The following is a 19,134-nucleotide window of genomic DNA, read 5'->3' as shown; positions in this document are numbered from 1 at the left end:
GTACGTGTTTTTTCGGGTCTAACTCGGGTTCAGCTTCTTGTTGCGGTTAGGGTTATGTTTAGGGTTGTTAGGAAAGAGTGAAGACGCAGAGTCCTGTTGAGTGTGGGGTTGTGTAAAGGCTCCTCCAGGGAGTTCAGGTGTACCCAAAGGCTTCCGCTGAGAGCACTTTTGGATGGCAGAAAGTGGCACCGTACGTGTTTTTTCGGGTCTAACTCGGGTTCAGCTTCTTGTTGCGGTTAGGGTTATGTTTAGGGTTGTTAGGAAAGAGTGAAGACGCAGAGTCCTGTTGAGTGTGGGGTTGCGTAAAGGCTCCCCCAGGGAGTTCAGGTGTACCCAAAGGCTTCCGCTGAGAGCACTTTTGGATGGCAGAAAGTGGCACCGTATGTGTTTTTTCGGGTCTAACTCGGGTTCAGCTTCTTGTTGCGGTTAGGGTTATGTTTAGGGTTGTTAGGAAAGAGTGAAGACGCAGAGTCCTGTTGAGTGTGGGGTTGCGTAAAGGCTCCCCCAGGGAGTTCAGGTGTACCCAAAGGCTTCCGCTGAGAGCACTTTTTGACGGCAGAAAGTGGCACCGTACGTGTTTTTTCGGGTCTAACTCGGGTTCAGCTTCTTGTTGCGGTTAGGGTTATGTTTAGGGTTGTTAGGAAAGAGTGAAGACGCAGAGTCCTGTTGAGTGTGGGGTTGCGTAAAGGCTCCCCCAGGGAGTTCAGGTGTACCCAAAGGCTTCCGCTGAGAGCACTTTTTGACGGCAGAAAGTGGCACCGTACGTGTTTTTTCGGGTCTAACTCGGGTTGAGCTTCTTGTTGCGGTTAGGGTTATGTTTAGGGTTGTTAGGAAAGAGTGAAGACGCAGAGTCCTGTTGAGTGTGGGGTTGCGTAAAGGCTCCCCCAGGGAGTTCAGGTGTACCCAGAGGCTTCCGCTGAGAGCACTTTTTGATGGCAGAAAGTGGCACCGTACGTGTTTTTTCGGGTCTAACTCGGGTTCAGCTTCTTGTTGCGGTTAGGGTTATGTTTAGGGTTGTTAGGAAAGAGTGAAGACGCAGAGTCCTGTTGAGTGTGGGGTTGCGTAAAGGCTCCCCCAGGGAGTTCAGGTGTACCCAAAGGCTTCCGCTGAGAGCACTTTTGGATGGCAGAAAGTGGCACCGTACGTGTTTTTTCGGGTCTAACTCGGGTTCAGCTTCTTGTTGCGGTTAGGGTTATGTTTAGGGTTGTTAGGAAAGAGTGAAGACGCAGAGTCCTGTTGAGTGTGGGATTGCGTAAAGGCTCCCCCAGGGAGTTCAGGTGTACCCAAAGGCTTCCGCTGAGAGCACTTTTGGATGGCAGAAAGTGGCACCGTACGTGTTTTTTCGGGTCTAACTCGGGTTCAGCTTCTTGTTGCGGTTAGGGTTATGTTTAGGGTTGTTAGGAAAGAGTGAAGACGCAGAGTCCTGTTGAGTGTGGGGTTGCGTAAAGGCTCCCCCAGGGAGTTCAGGTGTACCCAAAGGCTTCCGCTGAGAGCACTTTTGGATGGCAGAAAGTGGCACCGTACGTGTTTTTTCGGGTCTAACTCGGGTTCAGCTTCTTGTTGCGGTTAGGGTTATGTTTAGGGTTGTTAGGAAAGAGTGAAGACGCAGAGTCCTGTTGAGTGTGGGGTTGCGTAAAGGCTCCTCCAGGGAGTTCAGGTGTACCCAAAGGCTTCCGCTGAGAGCACTTTTGGATGGCAGAAAGTGGCACCGTACGTGTTTTTTCGGGTCTAACTCGGGTTGAGCTTCTTGTTGCGGTTAGGGTTATGTTTAGGGTTGTTAGGAAAGAGTGAAGACGCAGAGTCCTGTTGAGTGTGGGGTTGCGTAAAGGCTCCCCCAGGGAGTTCAGGTGTACCCAAAGGCTTCCGCTGAGAGCACTTTTTGATGGCAGATAGTGGCACCGTACGTGTTTTTTCGGGTCTAACTCGGGTTGAGCTTCTTGTTGCGGTTAGGGTTATGTTTAGGGTTGTTAGGAAAGAGTGAAGACGCAGAGTCCTGTTGAGTGTGGGGTTGCGTAAAGGCTCCCCCAGGGAGTTCAGGTGTACCCAAAGTCTTCCGCTGAGAGCACTTTTGGATGGCAGAAAGTGGCACCGTACGTGTTTTTTCGGGTCTAACTCGGGTTCAGCTTCTTGTTGCGGTTAGGGTTATGTTTAGGGTTGTTAGGAAAGAGTGAAGACGCAGAGTCCTGTTGAGTGTGGGGTTGCGTAAAGGCTCCCCCAGGGAGTTCAGGTGTACCCAAAGGCTTCCGCTGAGAGCACTTTTTGATGGCAGAAAGTGGCACCGTACGTGTTTTTTCGGGTCTAACTCGGGTTCAGCTTCTTGTTGCGGTTAGGGTTATGTTTAGGGTTGTTAGGAAAGAGTGAAGACGCAGAGTCCTGTTGAGTGTGGGGTTGCGTAAAGGCTCCCCCAGGGAGTTCAGGTGTACCCAAAGGCTTCCGCTGAGAGCACTTTTGGATGGCAGAAAGTGGCACCGTACGTGTTTTTTCGGGTCTAACTCGGGTTCAGCTTCTTGTTGCGGTTAGGGTTATGTTTAGGGTTGTTAGGAAAGAGTGAAGACGCAGAGTCCTGTTGAGTGTGGGGTTGCGTAAAGGCTCCCCCAGGGAGTTCAGGTGTACCCAAAGGCTTCCGCTGAGAGCACTTTTTGACGGCAGAAAGTGGCACCGTACGTGTTTTTTCGGGTCTAACTCGGGTTCAGCTTCTTGTTGCGGTTAGGGTTATGTTTAGGGTTGTTAGGAAAGAGTGAAGACGCAGAGTCCTGTTGAGTGTGGGGTTGCGTAAAGGCTCCCCCAGGGAGTTCAGGTGTACCCAAAGGCTTCCGCTGAGAGCACTTTTTGATGGCAGAAAGTGGCACCGTACGTGTTTTTTCGGGTCTAACTCGGGTTCAGCTTCTTGTTGCGGTTAGGGTTATGTTTAGGGTTTTTAGGAAAGAGTGAAGACGCAGGGTCCTGTTGAGTGTGGGGTTGCGTAAAGGCTCCCCCAGGGAGTTCAGGTGTACCCAAAGGCTTCCGCTGAGAGCACTTTTTGATGGCAGAAAGTGGCACCGTACGTGTTTTTTCGGGTCTAACTCGGGTTCAGCTTCTTGTTGCGGTTAGGGTTATGTTTAGGGTTGTTAGGAAAGAGTGAAGACGCAGAGTCCTGTTGAGTGTGGGGTTGCGTAAAGGCTCCCCCAGGGAGTTCAGGTGTACCCAAAGGCTTCCGCTGAGAGCACTTTTGGATGGCAGAAAGTGGCACCGTACGTGTTTTTTCGGGTCTAACTCGGGTTCAGCTTCTTGTTGCGGTTAGGGTTATGTTTAGGGTTGTTAGGAAAGAGTGAAGACGCAGAGTCCTGTTGAGTGTGGGGTTGCGTAAAGGCTCCCCCAGGGAGTTCAGGTGTACCCAAAGGCTTCCGCTGAGAGCACTTTTTGATGGCAGAAAGTGGCACCGTACGTGTTTTTTCGGGTCTAACTCGGGTTGAGCTTCTTGTTGCGGTTAGGGTTATGTTTAGGGTTGTTAGGAAAGAGTGAAGACGCAGAGTCCTGCTGAGTGTGGGGTTGCGTAAAGGCTCCCCCAGGGAGTTCAGGTGTACCCAAAGGCTTCCGCTGAGAGCACTTTTTGATGGCAGAAAGTGGCACCGTACGTGTTTTTTCGGGTCTAACTCGGGTTCAGCTTCTTGTTCCGGTTAGGGTTATGTTTAGGGTTGTTAGGAAAGAGTGAAGACGCAGAGTCCTGTTGAGTGTGGGGTTGCGTAAAGGCTCCCCCAGGGAGTTCAGGTGTACCCAAAGGCTTCCGCTGAGAGCACTTTTTGACGGCAGAAAGTGGCACCGTACGTGTTTTTTCGGGTCTAACTCGGGTTCAGCTTCTTGTTGCGGTTAGGGTTATGTTTAGGGTTGTTAGGAAAGAGTGAAGACTCAGAGTCCTGTTGAGTGTGGGGTTGCGTAAAGGCTCCCCCAGGGAGTTCAGGTGTACCCAAAGGCTTCCGCTGAGAGCACTTTTTGATGGCAGAAAGTGGCACCGTACGTGTTTTTTCGGGTCTAACTCGGGTTCAGCTTCTTGTTGCGGTTAGGGTTATGTTTAGGGTTGTTAGGAAAGAGTGAAGACGCAGAGTCCTGTTGAGTGTGGGGTTGCGTAAAGGCTCCCCCAGGGAGTTCAGGTGTACCCAAAGGCTTCCGCTGAGAGCACTTTTGGATGGCAGAAAGTGGCACCGTACGTGTTTTTTCGGGTCTAACTCGGGTTCAGCTTCTTGTTCCGGTTAGGGTTATGTTTAGGGTTGTTAGGAAAGAGTGAAGACGCAGAGTCCTGTTGAGTGTGGGGTTGCGTAAAGGCTCCCCCAGGGAGTTCAGGTGTACCCAAAGGCTTCCGCTGAGAGCACTTTTAGATGGCAGAAAGTGGCACCGTACGTGTTTTTTCGGGTCTAACTCGGGTTCAGCTTCTTGTTGCGGTTAGGGTTATGTTTAGGGTTGTTAGGAAAGAGTGAAGACGCAGAGTCCTGTTGAGTGTGGGGTTGCGTAAAGGCTCCCCCAGGGAGTTCAGGTGTACCCAAAGGCTTCCGCTGAGAGCACTTTTTGACGGCAGAAAGTGGCACCGTACGTGTTTTTTCGGGTCTAACTCGGGTTCAGCTTCTTGTTGCGGTTAGGGTTATGTTTAGGGTTGTTAGGAAAGAGTGAAGACGCAGAGTCCTGTTGAGTGTGGGGTTGCGTAAAGGCTCCCCCAGGGAGTTCAGGTGTACCCAAAGGCTTCCGCTGAGAGCACTTTTAGACGGCAGAAAGTGGCACCGTACGTGCTTTTTCGGGTCTAACTCGGGTTCAGCTTCTTGTTCCGGTTAGGGTTATGTTTAGGGTTGTTAGGAAAGAGTGAAGACGCAGAGTCCTGTTGAGTGTGGGGTTGCGTAAAGGCTCCCCCAGGGAGTTCAGGTGTACCCAAAGGCTTCCTCTGAGAGCACTTTTTGATGGCAGAAAGTGGCACCGTACGTGTTTTTTCGGGTCTAACTCGGGTTCAGCTTCTTGTTGCGGTTAGGGTTATGTTTAGGGTTGTTAGGAAAGAGTGAAGACGCAGAGTCCTGTTGAGTGTGGGGTTGCGTAAAGGCTCCCCCAGGGAGTTCAGGTGTACCCAAAGGCTTCCGCTGAGAGCACTTTTTGATGGCAGAAAGTGGCACCGTACGTGTTTTTTCGGGTCTAACTCGGGTTCAGCTTCTTGTTGCGGTTAGGGTTATGTTTAGGGTTGTTAGGAAAGAGTGAAGACGCAGAGTCCTGTTGAGTGTGGGGTTGCGTAAAGGCTCCCCCAGGGAGTTCAGGTGTACCCAAAGGCTTCCGCTGAGAGCACTTTTGGATGGCAGAAAGTGGCACCGTACGTGTTTTTTCGGGTCTAACTCGGGTTCAGCTTCTTGTTGCGGTTAGGGATATGTTTAGGGTTGTTAGGAAAGAGTGAAGACGCAGAGTCCTGTTGAGTGTGGGGTTGCGTAAAGGCTCCCCCAGGGAGTTCAGGTGTACCCAAAGGCTTCCGCTGAGAGCACTTTTTGATGGCAGAAAGTGGCACCGTACGTGTTTTTTCGGGTCTAACTCGGGTTGAGCTTCTTGTTGCGGTTAGGGTTATGTTTAGGGTTGTTAGGAAAGAGTGAAGACGCAGAGTCCTGTTGAGTGTGGGGTTGCGTAAAGGCTCCCCCAGGGAGTTCAGGTGTACCCAAAGGCTTCCGCTGAGAGCACTTTTTGATGGCAGAAAGTGGCACCGTACGTGTTTTTTCGGGTCTAACTCGGGTTGAGCTTCTTGTTCCGGTTAGGGTTATGTTTAGGGTTGTTAGGAAAGAGTGAAGACGCAGAGTCCTGTTGAGTGTGGGGTTGCGTAAAGGCTCCTCCAGGGAGTTCAGGTGTACCCAAAGGCTTCCGCTGAGAGCACTTTTTGATGGCAGAAAGTGGCACCGTACGTGTTTTTTCGGGTCTAACTCGGGTTCAGCTTCTTGTTGCGGTTAGGGTTATGTTTAGGGTTGTTAGGAAAGAGTGAAGACGCAGAGTCCTGTTGAGTGTGGGGTTGCGTAAAGGCTCCCCCAGGGAGTTCAGGTGTACCCAAAGGCTTCCGCTGAGAGCACTTTTTGATGGCAGAAAGTGGCACCGTACGTGTTTTTTCGGGTCTAACTCGGGTTCAGCTTCTTGTTGCGGTTAGGGTTATGTTTAGGGTTGTTAGGAAAGAGTGAAGACGCAGAGTCCTGTTGAGTGTGGGGTTGCGTAAAGGCTCCCCCAGGGAGTTCAGGTGTACCCAAAGGCTTCCGCTGAGAGCACTTTTTGATGGCAGAAAGTGGCACCGTACGTGTTTTTTCGGGTCTAACTCGGGTTCAGCTTCTTGTTGCGGTTAGGGTTATGTTTAGGGTTGTTAGGAAAGAGTGAAGACGCAGAGTCCTGTTGAGTGTGGGGTTGCGTAAAGGCTCCCCCAGGGAGTTCAGGTGTACCCAAAGGCTTCCGCTGAGAGCACTTTTTGATGGCAGAAAGTGGCACCGTACGTGTTTTTTCGGGTCTAACTCGGGTTGAGCTTCTTGTTGCGGTTAGGGTTATGTTTAGGGTTGTTAGGAAAGAGTGAAGACGCAGAGTCCTGTTGAGTGTGGGGTTGCGTAAAGGCTCCCCCAGGGAGTTCAGGTGTACCCAAAGGCTTCCGCTGAGAGCACTTTTTGATGGCAGAAAGTGGCACCGTACGTGTTTTTTCGGGTCTAACTCGGGTTCAGCTTCTTGTTGCGGTTAGGGTTATGTTTAGGGTTGTTAGGAAAGAGTGAAGACGCAGAGTCCTGTTGAGTGTGGGGTTGCGTAAAGGCTCCCCCAGGGAGTTCAGGTGTACCCAAAGGCTTCCGCTGAGAGCACTTTTGGATGGCAGAAAGTGGCACCGTACGTGTTTTTTCGGGTCTAACTCGGGTTCAGCTTCTTGTTGCAGTTAGGGTTATGTTTAGGGTTGTTAGGAAAGAGTGAAGACGCAGAGTCCTGTTGAGTGTGGGGTTGCGTAAAGGCTCCCCCAGGGAGTTCAGGTGTACCCAAAGGCTTCCGCTGAGAGCACTTTTTGATGGCAGAAAGTGGCACCGTACGTGTTTTTTCGGGTCTAACTCGGGTTGAGCTTCTTGTTGCAGTTAGGGTTATGTTTAGGGTTGTTAGGAAAGAGTGAAGACGCAGAGTCCTGTTGAGTGTGGAGTTGCGTAAAGGCTCCCCCAGGGAGTTCAGGTGTACCCAAAGGCTTCCGCTGAGAGCACTTTTTGATGGCAGAAAGTGGCACCGTACGTGTTTTTTCGGGTCTAACTCGGGTTCAGCTTCTTGTTGCGGTTAGGGTTATGTTTAGGGTTGTTAGGAAAGAGTGAAGACGCAGAGTCCTGTTGAGTGTGGGGTTGCGTAAAGGCTCCCCCAGGGAGTTCAGGTGTACCCAAAGGCTTCCGCTGAGAGCACTTTTTGATGGCAGAAAGTGGCACCGTACGTGTTTTTTCGGGTCTAACTCGGGTTCAGCTTCTTGTTGCAGTTAGGGTTATGTTTAGGGTTGTTAGGAAAGAGTGAAGACGCAGAGTCCTGTTGAGTGTGGGGTTGCGTAAAGGCTCCCCCAGGGAGTTCAGGTGTACCCAAAGGCTTCCGCTGAGAGCACTTTTTGACGGCAGAAAGTGGCACCGTACGTGTTTTTTCGGGTCTAACTCGGGTTGAGCTTCTTGTTGCGGTTAGGGTTATGTTTAGGGTTGTTAGGAAAGAGTGAAGACTCAGAGTCCTGTTGAGTGTGGGGTTGCGTAAAGGCTCCCCCAGGGAGTTCAGGTGTACCCAAAGGCTTCCGCTGAGAGCACTTTTTGATGGCAGAAAGTGGCACCGTACGTGTTTTTTCGGGTCTAACTCGGGTTCAGCTTCTTGTTGCGGTTAGAGTTATGTTTAGGGTTGTTAGGAAAGAGTGAAGACGCAGAGTCCTGTTGAGTGTGGGGTTGCGTAAAGGCTCCCCCAGGGAGTTCAGGTGTACCCAAAGGCTTCCGCTGAGAGCACTTTTTGATGGCAGAAAGTGGCACCGTACGTGTTTTTTCGGGTCTAACTCGGGTTCAGCTTCTTGTTGCGGTTAGGGTTATGTTTAGGGTTGTTAGGAAAGAGTGAAGACGCAGAGTCCTGTTGAGTGTGGGGTTGCATAAAGGCTCCCCCAGGGAGTTCAGGTGTACCCAAAGGCTTCCGCTGAGAGCACTTTTAGACGGCAGAAAGTGGCACCGTACGTGCTTTTTCGGGTCTAACTCGGGTTCAGCTTCTTGTTGCGGTTAGGGTTATGTTTAGGGTTGTTAGGAAAGAGTGAAGACGCAGAGTCCTGTTGAGTGTGGGGTTGCGTAAAGGCTCCCCCAGGGAGTTCAGGTGTACCCAAAGGCTTCCTCTGAGAGCACTTTTGGATGGCAGAAAGTGGCACCGTACGTGTTTTTTCGGGTCTAACTCGGGTTCAGCTTCTTGTTGCGGTTAGGGTTATGTTTAGGGTTGTTAGGAAAGAGTGAAGACGCAGAGTCCTGTTGAGTGTGGGGTTGCGTAAAGGCTCCCCCAGGGAGTTCAGGTGTACCCAAAGGCTTCCGCTGAGAGCACTTTTGGATGGCAGAAAGTGGCACCGTACGTGTTTTTTCGGGTCTAACTCGGGTTCAGCTTCTTGTTGCGGTTAGGGTTATGTTTAGGGTTGTTAGGAAAGAGTGAAGACGCAGAGTCCTGTTGAGTGTGGGGTTGCGTAAAGGCTCCCCCAGGGAGTTCAGGTGTACCCAAAGGCTTCCGCTGAGAGCACTTTTTGATGGCAGAAAGTGGCACCGTACGTGTTTTTTCGGGTCTAACTCGGGTTCAGCTTCTTGTTGCGGTTAGGATTATGTTTAGGGTTGTTAGGAAAGAGTGAAGACGCAGAGTCCTGTTGAGTGTGGGGTTGCGTAAAGGCTCCCCCAGGGAGTTCAGGTGTACCCAAAGGCTTCCGCTGAGAGCACTTTTTGATGGCAGAAAGTGGCACCGTACGTGTTTTTTCGGGTCTAACTCGGGTTCAGCTTCTTGTTGCGGTTAGGGTTATGTTTAGGGTTGTTAGGAAAGAGTGAAGACGCAGAGTCCTGTTGAGTGTGGGGTTGCATAAAGGCTCCCCCAGGGAGTTCAGGTGTACCCAAAGGCTTCCGCTGAGAGCACTTTTAGACGGCAGAAAGTGGCACCGTACGTGCTTTTTCGGGTCTAACTCGGGTTCAGCTTCTTGTTGCGGTTAGGGTTATGTTTAGGGTTGTTAGGAAAGAGTGAAGACGCAGAGTCCTGTTGAGTGTGGGGTTGCGTAAAGGCTCCCCCAGGGAGTTCAGGTGTACCCAAAGGCTTCCTCTGAGAGCACTTTTGGATGGCAGAAAGTGGCACCGTACGTGTTTTTTCGGGTCTAACTCGGGTTCAGCTTCTTGTTGCGGTTAGGGTTATGTTTAGGGTTGTTAGGAAAGAGTGAAGACGCAGAGTCCTGTTGAGTGTGGGGTTGCGTAAAGGCTCCCCCAGGGAGTTCAGGTGTACCCAAAGGCTTCCGCTGAGAGCACTTTTGGATGGCAGAAAGTGGCACCGTACGTGTTTTTTCGGGTCTAACTCGGGTTGAGCTTCTTGTTGCGGTTAGGGTTATGTTTAGGGTTGTTAGGAAAGAGTGAAGACGCAGAGTCCTGTTGAGTGTGGGGTTGCGTAAAGGCTCCTCCAGGGAGTTCAGGTGTACCCAAAGGCTTCCGCTGAGAGCACTTTTTGATGGCAGAAAGTGGCACCGTACGTGTTTTTTCGGGTCTAACTCGGGTTGAGCTTCTTGTTGCGGTTAGGGTTATGTTTAGGGTTGTTAGGAAAGAGTGAAGACGCAGAGTCCTGTTGAGTGTGGGGTTGCGTAAAGGCTCCCCCAGGGAGTTCAGGTGTACCCAAAGGCTTCCGCTGAGAGCACTTTTTGATGGCAGAAAGTGGCACCGTACGTGTTTTTTCGGGTCTAACTCGGGTTCAGCTTCTTGTTGCGGTTAGGGTTATGTTTAGGGTTGTTAGGAAAGAGTGAAGACGCAGAGTCCTGTTGAGTGTGGGGTTGCGTAAAGGCTCCCCCAGGGAGTTCAGGTGTACCCAAAGGCTTCCGCTGAGAGCACTTTTTGATGGCAGAAAGTGGCACCGTACGTGTTTTTTCGGGTCTAACTCGGGTTCAGCTTCTTGTTGCGGTTAGGGTTATGTTTAGGGTTGTTAGGAAAGAGTGAAGACGCAGAGTCCTGTTGAGTGTGGAGTTGCGTAAAGGCTCCCCCAGGGAGTTCAGGTGTACCCAAAGGCTTCCGCTGAGAGCACTTTTTGATGGCAGAAAGTGGCACCGTACGTGTTTTTTCGGGTCTAACTCGGGTTCAGCTTCTTGTTGCGGTTAGGGTTATGTTTAGGGTTGTTAGGAAAGAGTGAAGACGCAGAGTCCTGTTGAGTGTGGGGTTGTGTAAAGGCTCCCCCAGGGAGTTCAGGTGTACCCAAAGGCTTCCGCTGAGAGCACTTTTTGATGGCAGAAAGTGGCACCGTACGTGTTTTTTCGGGTCTAACTCGGGTTCAGCTTCTTGTTGCAGTTAGGGTTATGTTTAGGGTTGTTAGGAAAGAGTGAAGACGCAGAGTCCTGTTGAGTGTGGGGTTGCGTAAAGGCTCCCCCAGGGAGTTCAGGTGTACCCAAAGGCTTCCGCTGAGAGCACTTTTTGACGGCAGAAAGTGGCACCGTCCGTGTTTTTTCGGGTCTAACTCGGGTTGAGCTTCTTGTTGCGGTTAGGGTTATGTTTAGGGTTGTTAGGAAAGAGTGAAGACTCAGAGTCCTGTTGAGTGTGGGGTTGCGTAAAGGCTCCCCCAGGGAGTTCAGGTGTACCCAAAGGCTTCCGCTGAGAGCACTTTTTGATGGCAGAAAGTGGCACCGTACGTGTTTTTTCGGGTCTAACTCGGGTTCAGCTTCTTGTTGCGGTTAGAGTTATGTTTAGGGTTGTTAGGAAAGAGTGAAGACGCAGAGTCCTGTTGAGTGTGGGGTTGCGTAAAGGCTCCCCCAGGGAGTTCAGGTGTACCCAAAGGCTTCCGCTGAGAGCACTTTTTGATGGCAGAAAGTGGCACCGTACGTGTTTTTTCGGGTCTAACTCGGGTTCAGCTTCTTGTTGCGGTTAGGGTTATGTTTAGGGTTGTTAGGAAAGAGTGAAGACGCAGAGTCCTGTTGAGTGTGGGGTTGCATAAAGGCTCCCCCAGGGAGTTCAGGTGTACCCAAAGGCTTCCGCTGAGAGCACTTTTAGACGGCAGAAAGTGGCACCGTACGTGCTTTTTCGGGTCTAACTCGGGTTCAGCTTCTTGTTGCGGTTAGGGTTATGTTTAGGGTTGTTAGGAAAGAGTGAAGACGCAGAGTCCTGTTGAGTGTGGGGTTGCGTAAAGGCTCCCCCAGGGAGTTCAGGTGTACCCAAAGGCTTCCTCTGAGAGCACTTTTGGATGGCAGAAAGTGGCACCGTACGTGTTTTTTCGGGTCTAACTCGGGTTCAGCTTCTTGTTGCGGTTAGGGTTATGTTTAGGGTTGTTAGGAAAGAGTGAAGACGCAGAGTCCTGTTGAGTGTGGGGTTGCGTAAAGGCTCCCCCAGGGAGTTCAGGTGTACCCAAAGGCTTCCGCTGAGAGCACTTTTGGATGGCAGAAAGTGGCACCGTACGTGTTTTTTCGGGTCTAACTCGGGTTCAGCTTCTTGTTGCGGTTAGGGTTATGTTTAGGGTTGTTAGGAAAGAGTGAAGACGCAGAGTCCTGTTGAGTGTGGGGTTGCGTAAAGGCTCCCCCAGGGAGTTCAGGTGTACCCAAAGGCTTCCGCTGAGAGCACTTTTTGATGGCAGAAAGTGGCACCGTACGTGTTTTTTCGGGTCTAACTCGGGTTCAGCTTCTTGTTGCGGTTAGGATTATGTTTAGGGTTGTTAGGAAAGAGTGAAGACGCAGAGTCCTGTTGAGTGTGGGGTTGCGTAAAGGCTCCCCCAGGGAGTTCAGGTGTACCCAAAGGCTTCCGCTGAGAGCACTTTTTGATGGCAGAAAGTGGCACCGTACGTGTTTTTTCGGGTCTAACTCGGGTTCAGCTTCTTGTTCCGGTTAGGGTTATGTTTAGCGTTGTTAGGAAAGAGTGAAGACGCAGAGTCCTGTTGAGTGTGGGGTTGCGTAAAGGCTCCCCCAGGGAGTTCAGGTGTACCCAAAGGCTTCCGCTGAGAGCACTTTTGGATGGCAGAAAGTGGCACCGTACGTGCTTTTTCGGGTCTAACTCGGGTTCAGCTTCTTGTTGCGGTTAGGCTTATGTTTAGGGTTGTTAGGAAAGAGTGAAGACGCAGAGTCCTGTTGAGTGTGGGGTTGCGTAAAGGCTCCCCCAGGGAGTTCAGGTGTACCCAAAGGCTTCCGCTGAGAGCACTTTTGGATGGCAGAAAGTGGCACCGTACGTGTTTTTTCGGGTCTAACTCGGGTTCAGCTTCTTGTTGCGGTTAGGGATATGTTTAGGGTTGTTAGGAAAGAGTGAAGACGCAGAGTCCTGTTGAGTGTGGGGTTGCGTAAAGGCTCCCCCAGGGAGTTCAGGTGTACCCAAAGGCTTCCGCTGAGAGCACTTTTTGATGGCAGAAAGTGGCACCGTACGTGTTTTTTCGGGTCTAACTCGGGTTCAGCTTCTTGTTGCGGTTAGGGTTATGTTTAGGGTTGTTAGGAAAGAGTGAAGACGCAGAGTCCTGTTGAGTGTGGGGTTGCGTAAAGGCTCCTCCAGGGAGTTCAGGTGTACCCAAAGGCTTCCGCTGAGAGCACTTTTTGATGGCAGAAAGTGGCACCGTACGTGTTTTTTCGGGTCTAACTCGGGTTCAGCTTCTTGTTGCGGTTAGGGTTATGTTTAGGGTTGTTAGGAAAGAGTGAAGACGCAGAGTCCTGTTGAGTGTGGGGTTGCGTAAAGGCTCCTCCAGGGAGTTCAGGTGTACCCAAAGGCTTCCGCTGAGAGCACTTTTTGATGGCAGAAAGTGGCACCGTACGTGTTTTTTCGGGTCTAACTCGGGTTCAGCTTCTTGTTGCGGTTAGGGATATGTTTAGGGTTGTTAGGAAAGAGTGAAGACGCAGAGTCCTGTTGAGTGTGGGGTTGCGTAAAGGCTCCCCCAGGGAGTTCAGGTGTACCCAAAGGCTTCCGCTGAGAGCACTTTTTGATGGCAGAAAGTGGCACCGTACGTGTTTTTTTGGGTCTAACTCGGGTTCAGCTTCTTGTTGCGGTTAGGGTTATGTTTAGGGTTGTTAGGAAAGAGTGAAGACGCAGAGTCCTGTTGAGTGTGGGGTTGCGTAAAGGCTCCCCCAGGGAGTTCAGGTGTACCCAAAGGCTTCCGCTGAGAGCACTTTTTGATGGCAGAAAGTGGCACCGTACGTGTTTTTTCGGGTCTAACTCGGGTTCAGCTTCTTGTTGCGGTTAGGGTTATGTTTAGGGTTGTTAGGAAAGAGTGAAGACGCAGAGTCCTGTTGAGTGTGGGGTTGCGTAAAGGCTCCTCCAGGGAGTTCAGGTGTACCCAAAGGCTTCCGCTGAGAGCACTTTTTGATGGCAGAAAGTGGCACCGTACGTGTTTTTTCGGGTCTAACTCGGGTTCAGCTTCTTGTTGCGGTTAGGGTTATGTTTAGGGTTGTTAGGAAAGAGTGAAGACGCAGAGTCCTGTTGAGTGTGGGGTTGCGTAAAGGCTCCCCCAGGGAGTTCAGGTGTACCCAAAGGCTTCCGCTGAGAGCACTTTTGGATGGCAGAAAGTGGCACCGTACGTGTTTTTTCGGGTCTAACTCGGGTTCAGCTTCTTGTTGCGGTTAGGGTTATGTTTAGGGTTGTTAGGAAAGAGTGAAGACGCAGAGTCCTGTTGAGTGTGGGGTTGCGTAAAGGCTCCCCCAGGGAGTTCAGGTGTACCCAAAGGCTTCCGCTGAGAGCACTTTTGGATGGCAGAAAGTGGCACCGTACGTGTTTTTTCGGGTCTAACTCGGGTTCAGCTTCTTGTTGCGGTTAGGGTTATGTTTAGGGTTGTTAGGAAAGAGTGAAGACGCAGAGTCCTGTTGAGTGTGGGGTTGCGTAAAGGCTCCCCCAGGGAGTTCAGGTGTACCCAAAGGCTTCCGCTGAGAGCACTTTTTGATGGCAGAAAGTGGCACCGTACGTGTTTTTTCGGGTCTAACTCGGGTTGAGCTTCTTGTTCCGGTTAGGGTTATGTTTAGGGTTGTTAGGAAAGAGTGAAGACTCAGAGTCCTGTTGAGTGTGGGGTTGCGTAAAGGCTCCCCCAGGGAGTTCAGGTGTACCCAAGGCTTCCGCTGAGAGCACTTTTTGATGGCAGAAAGTGGCACCGTACGTGTTTTTTCGGGTCTAACTCGGGTTCAGCTTCTTGTTGCGGTTAGGGTTATGTTTAGGGTTGTTAGGAAAGAGTGAAGACGCAGAGTCCTGTTGAGTGTGGGGTTGCGTAAAGGCTCCCCCAGGGAGTTCAGGTGTACCCAAAGGCTTCCGCTGAGAGCACTTTTTGATGGCAGAAAGTGGCACCGTACGTGTTTTTTCGGGTCTAACTCGGGTTCAGCTTCTTGTTGCGGTTAGGGTTATGTTTAGGGTTGTTAGGAAAGAGTGAAGACGCAGAGTCCTGTTGAGTGTGGGGTTGCGTAAAGGCTCCCCCAGGGAGTTCAGGTGTACCCAAAGGCTTCCGCTGAGAGCACTTTTTGATGGCAGAAAGTGGCACCGTACGTGTTTTTTCGGGTCTAACTCGGGTTCAGCTTCTTGTTGCGGTTAGGGTTATGTTTAGGGTTGTTAGGAAAGAGTGAAGACGCAGAGTCCTGTTGAGTGTGGGGTTGCGTAAAGGCTCCCCCAGGGAGTTCAGGTGTACCCAAAGGCTTCCGCTGAGAGCACTTTTTGATGGCAGAAAGTGGCACCGTCCGTGTTTTTTCGGGTCTAACTCGGGTTCAGCTTCTTGTTGCGGTTAGGGTTATGTTTAGGGTTGTTAGGAAAGAGTGAAGACGCAGAGTCCTGTTGAGTGTGGGGTTGCGTAAAGGCTCCCCCAGGGAGTTCAGGTGTACCCAAAGGCTTCCGCTGAGAGCACTTTTGGATGGCAGAAAGTGGCACCGTACGTGTTTTTTCGGGTCTAACTCGGGTTCAGCTTCTTGTTGCGGTTAGGGTTATGTTTAGGGTTGTTAGGAAAGAGTGAAGACGCAGAGTCCTGTTGAGTGTGGGGTTGCGTAAAGGCTCCCCCAGGGAGTTCAGGTGTACCCAAAGGCTTCCGCTGAGAGCACTTTTGGATGGCAGAAAGTGGCACCGTACGTGTTTTTTCGGGTCTAACTCGGGTTCAGCTTCTTGTTGCGGTTAGGGTTATGTTTAGGGTTGTTAGGAAAGAGTGAAGACGCAGAGTCCTGTTGAGTGTGGGGTTGCGTAAAGGCTCCCCCAGGGAGTTCAGGTGTACCCAAAGGCTTCCGCTGAGAGCACTTTTTGATGGCAGAAAGTGGCACCGTACGTGTTTTTTCGGGTCTAACTCGGGTTGAGCTTCTTGTTGCGGTTAGGGTTATGTTTAGGGTTGTTAGGAAAGAGTGAAGACGCAGAGTCCTGTTGAGTGTGGGGTTGCGTAAAGGCTCCCCCAGGGAGTTCAGGTGTACCCAAAGGCTTCCGCTGAGAGCACTTTTTGATGGCAGAAAGTGGCACCGTACGTGTTTTTTCGGGTCTAACTCGGGTTCAGCTTCTTGTTGCGGTTAGGGTTATGTTTAGGGTTGTTAGGAAAGAGTGAAGACGCAGAGTCCTGTTGAGTGTGGGGTTGCGTAAAGGCTCCCCCAGGGAGTTCAGGTGTACCCAAAGGCTTCCGCTGAGAGCACTTTTTGATGGCAGAAAGTGGCACCGTACGTGTTTTTTCGGGTCTAACTCGGGTTCAGCTTCTTGTTGCGGTTAGGGTTATGTTTAGGGTTGTTAGGAAAGAGTGAAGACGCAGAGCCCTGTTGAGTGTGGGGTTGCGTAAAGGCTCCCCCAGGGAGTTCAGGTGTACCCAAGGCTTCCGCTGAGAGCACTTTTTGATGGCAGAAAGTGGCACCGTACGTGTTTTTTCGGGTCTAACTCGGGTTCAGCTTCTTGTTGCGGTTAGGGTTATGTTTAGGGTTGTTAGGAAAGAGTGAAGACGCAGAGTCCTGTTGAGTGTGGGGTTGCGTAAAGGCTCCCCCAGGGAGTTCAGGTGTACCCAAAGGCTTCCGCTGAGAGCACTTTTTGATGGCAGAAAGTGGCACCGTACGTGTTTTTTCGGGTCTAACTCGGGTTGAGCTTCTTGTTCCGGTTAGGCTTATGTTTAGGGTTGTTAGGAAAGAGTGAAGACGCAGAGTCCTGTTGAGTGTGGGGTTGCGTAAAGGCTCCCCCAGGGAGTTCAGGTGTACCCAAAGGCTTCCGCTGAGAGCACTTTTTGATGGCAGAAAGTGGCACCGTACGTGTTTTTTCGGGTCTAACTCGGGTTCAGCTTCTTGTTGCGGTTAGGGTTATGTTTAGGGTTGTTAGGAAAGAGTGAAGACGCAGAGTCCTGTTGAGTGTGGGGTTGCGTAAAGGCTCCCCCAGGGAGTTCAGGTGTACCCAAAGGCTTCCGCTGAGAGCACTTTTTGATGGCAGAAAGTGGCACCGTACGTGTTTTTTCGGGTCTAACTCGGGTTCAGCTTCTTGTTCCGGTTAGGGTTATGTTTAGGGTTGTTAGGAAAGAGTGAAGACGCAGAGTCCTGTTGAGTGTGGGGTTGCGTAAAGGCTCCCCCAGGGAGTTCAGGTGTACCCAAAGGCTTCCGCTGAGAGCACTTTTTGATGGCAGAAAGTGGCACCGTACGTGTTTTTTCGGGTCTAACTCGGGTTCAGCTTCTTGTTGCGGTTAGGGTTATGTTTAGGGTTGTTAGGAAAGAGTGAAGACGCAGAGTCCTGTTGAGTGTGGGGTTGCGTAAAGGCTCCCCCAGGGAGTTCAGGTGTACCCAAAGGCTTCCGCTGAGAGCACTTTTTGATGGCAGAAAGTGGCACCGTACGTGTTTTTTCGGGTCTAACTCGGGTTCAGCTTCTTGTTGCGGTTAGGGTTATGTTTAGGGTTGTTAGGAAAGAGTGAAGACGCAGAGCCCTGTTGAGTGTGGGGTTGCGTAAAGGCTCCCCCAGGGAGTTCAGGTGTACCCAAGGCTTCCGCTGAGAGCACTTTTGGATGGCAGAAAGTGGCACCGTACGTGTTTTTTCGGGTCTAACTCGGGTTCAGCTTCTTGTTGCGGTTAGGGTTATGTTTAGGGTTGTTAGGAAAGAGTGAAGACGCAGAGTCCTGTTGAGTGTGGGGTTGCGTAAAGGCTCCCCCAGGGAGTTCAGGTGTACCCAAAGGCTTCCGCTGAGAGCACTTTTTGATGGCAGAAAGTGGCACCGTACGTGTTTTTTCGGGTCTAACTCGGGTTGAGCTTCTTGTTCCGGTTAGGCTTATGTTTAGGGTTGTTAGGAAAGAGTGAAGACGCAGAGTCCTGTTGATTTAGGGTTGTTAGGAAAGAGTGAAGACGCAGAGTCCTGTTGAGTGTGGGGTTGCGTAAAGGCTCCCCCAGGGAGTTCAGGTGTACCCAAAGGCTTCCGCTGAGAGCACTTTTTGATGGCAGAAAGTGGCACCGTACGGTTTTTTCGGGTCTAACTCGGGTTGAGCTTCTTGTTGCGGTTAGGGTTATGTTTAGGGTTGTTAGGAAAGGCTCCCCCAGGGAGTTCAGGTGTACCCAAAGGCTTCCGCTGAGAGCACTTTTTGATGGCAGAAAGTGGCACCGTACGTGTTTTTTCGGGTCTAACTCGGGTTCAGCTTCTTGTTGCGGTTAGGGTTATGTTTAGGGTTGTTAGGAAAGAGTGAAGACGCAGAGTCCTGTTGAGTGTGGGGTTGCGTAAAGGCTCCCCCAGGGAGTTCAGGTGTACCCAAAGGCTTCCGCTGAGAGCACTTTTTGATGGCAGAAAGTGGCACCGTACGTGTTTTTTCGGGTCTAACTCGGGTTGAGCTTCTTGTTGCGGTTAGGGTTATGTTTAGGGTTGTTAGGAAAGAGTGAAGACGCAGAGTCCTGTTGAGTGTGGGGTTGCGTAAAGGCTCCCCCAGGGAGTTCAGGTGTACCCAAAGGCTTCCGCTGAGAGCACTTTTTGATGGCAGAAAGTGGCACCGTACGTGTTTTTTCGGGTCTAACTCGGGTTCAGCTTCTTGTTGCGGTTAGGGTTATGTTTAGGGTTGTTAGGAAAGAGTGAAGACGCAGAGCCCTGTTGAGTGTGGGGTTGCGTAAAGGCTCCCCCAGGGAGTTCAGGTGTACCCAAAGGCTTCCGCTGAGAGCACTTTTTGATGGCAGAAAGTGGCACCGTACGTGTTTTTTCGGGTCTAACTCGGGTTCAGCTTCTTGTTCCGGTTAGGCTTATGTTTAGGGTTGTTAGGAAAGAGTGAAGACGCAGAGTCCTGTTGAGTGTGGGGTTGCGTAAAGGCTCCCCCAGGGAGTTCAGGTGTACCCAAAGGCTTCCGCTGAGAGCACTTTTTGATGGCAGAAAGTGGCACCGTACGTGTTTTTTCGGGTCTAACTCGGGTTCAGCTTCTTGTTGCGGTTAGGGTTATGTTTAGGGTTGTTAGGAAAGAGTGAAGACGCAGAGCCCTGTTGAGTGTGGGGTTGCGTAAAGGCTCCCCCAGGGAGTTCAGGTGTACCCAAAGGCTTCCGCTGAGAGCACTTTTTGATGGCAGAAAGTGGCACCGTACGTGTTTTTTCGGGTCTAACTCGGGTTGAGCTTCTTGTTGCGGTTAGGGTTATGTTTAGGGTTGTTAGGAAAGAGTGAAGACGCAGAGTCCTGTTGAGTGTGGGGTTGCGTAGAGGCTCCCCCAGGGAGTTCAGGTGTACCCAAAGGCTTCCGCTGAGAGCACTTTTTGATGGCAGAAAGTGGCACCGTACGTGTTTTTTCGGGTCTAACTCGGGTTGAGCTTCTTGTTCAGGTTAGGGTTATGTTTAGGGTTGTTAGGAAAGAGTGAAGACGCAGAGTCCTGTTGAGTGTGGGGTTGCGTAAAGGCTCCCCCAGGGAGTTCAGGTGTACCCAAAGGCTTCCGCTGAGAGCACTTTTTGATGGCAGAAAGTGGCACCGTACGTGTTTTTTCGGGTCTAACTCGGGTTCAGCTTCTTGTTGCGGTTAGGGTTATGTTTAGGGTTGTTAGGAAAGAGTGAAGACGCAGAGTCCTGTTGAGTGTGGGGTTGCGTAAAGGCTCCCCCAGGGAGTTCAG

The sequence above is a fragment of the Anser anser genome, assembly GCF_964211835.1.
Source record: "Anser anser genome assembly, chromosome: 24".
Taxonomy (NCBI): domain Eukaryota; kingdom Metazoa; phylum Chordata; class Aves; order Anseriformes; family Anatidae; genus Anser; species Anser anser.
This window is presented reverse-complemented; position numbering follows the sequence as displayed.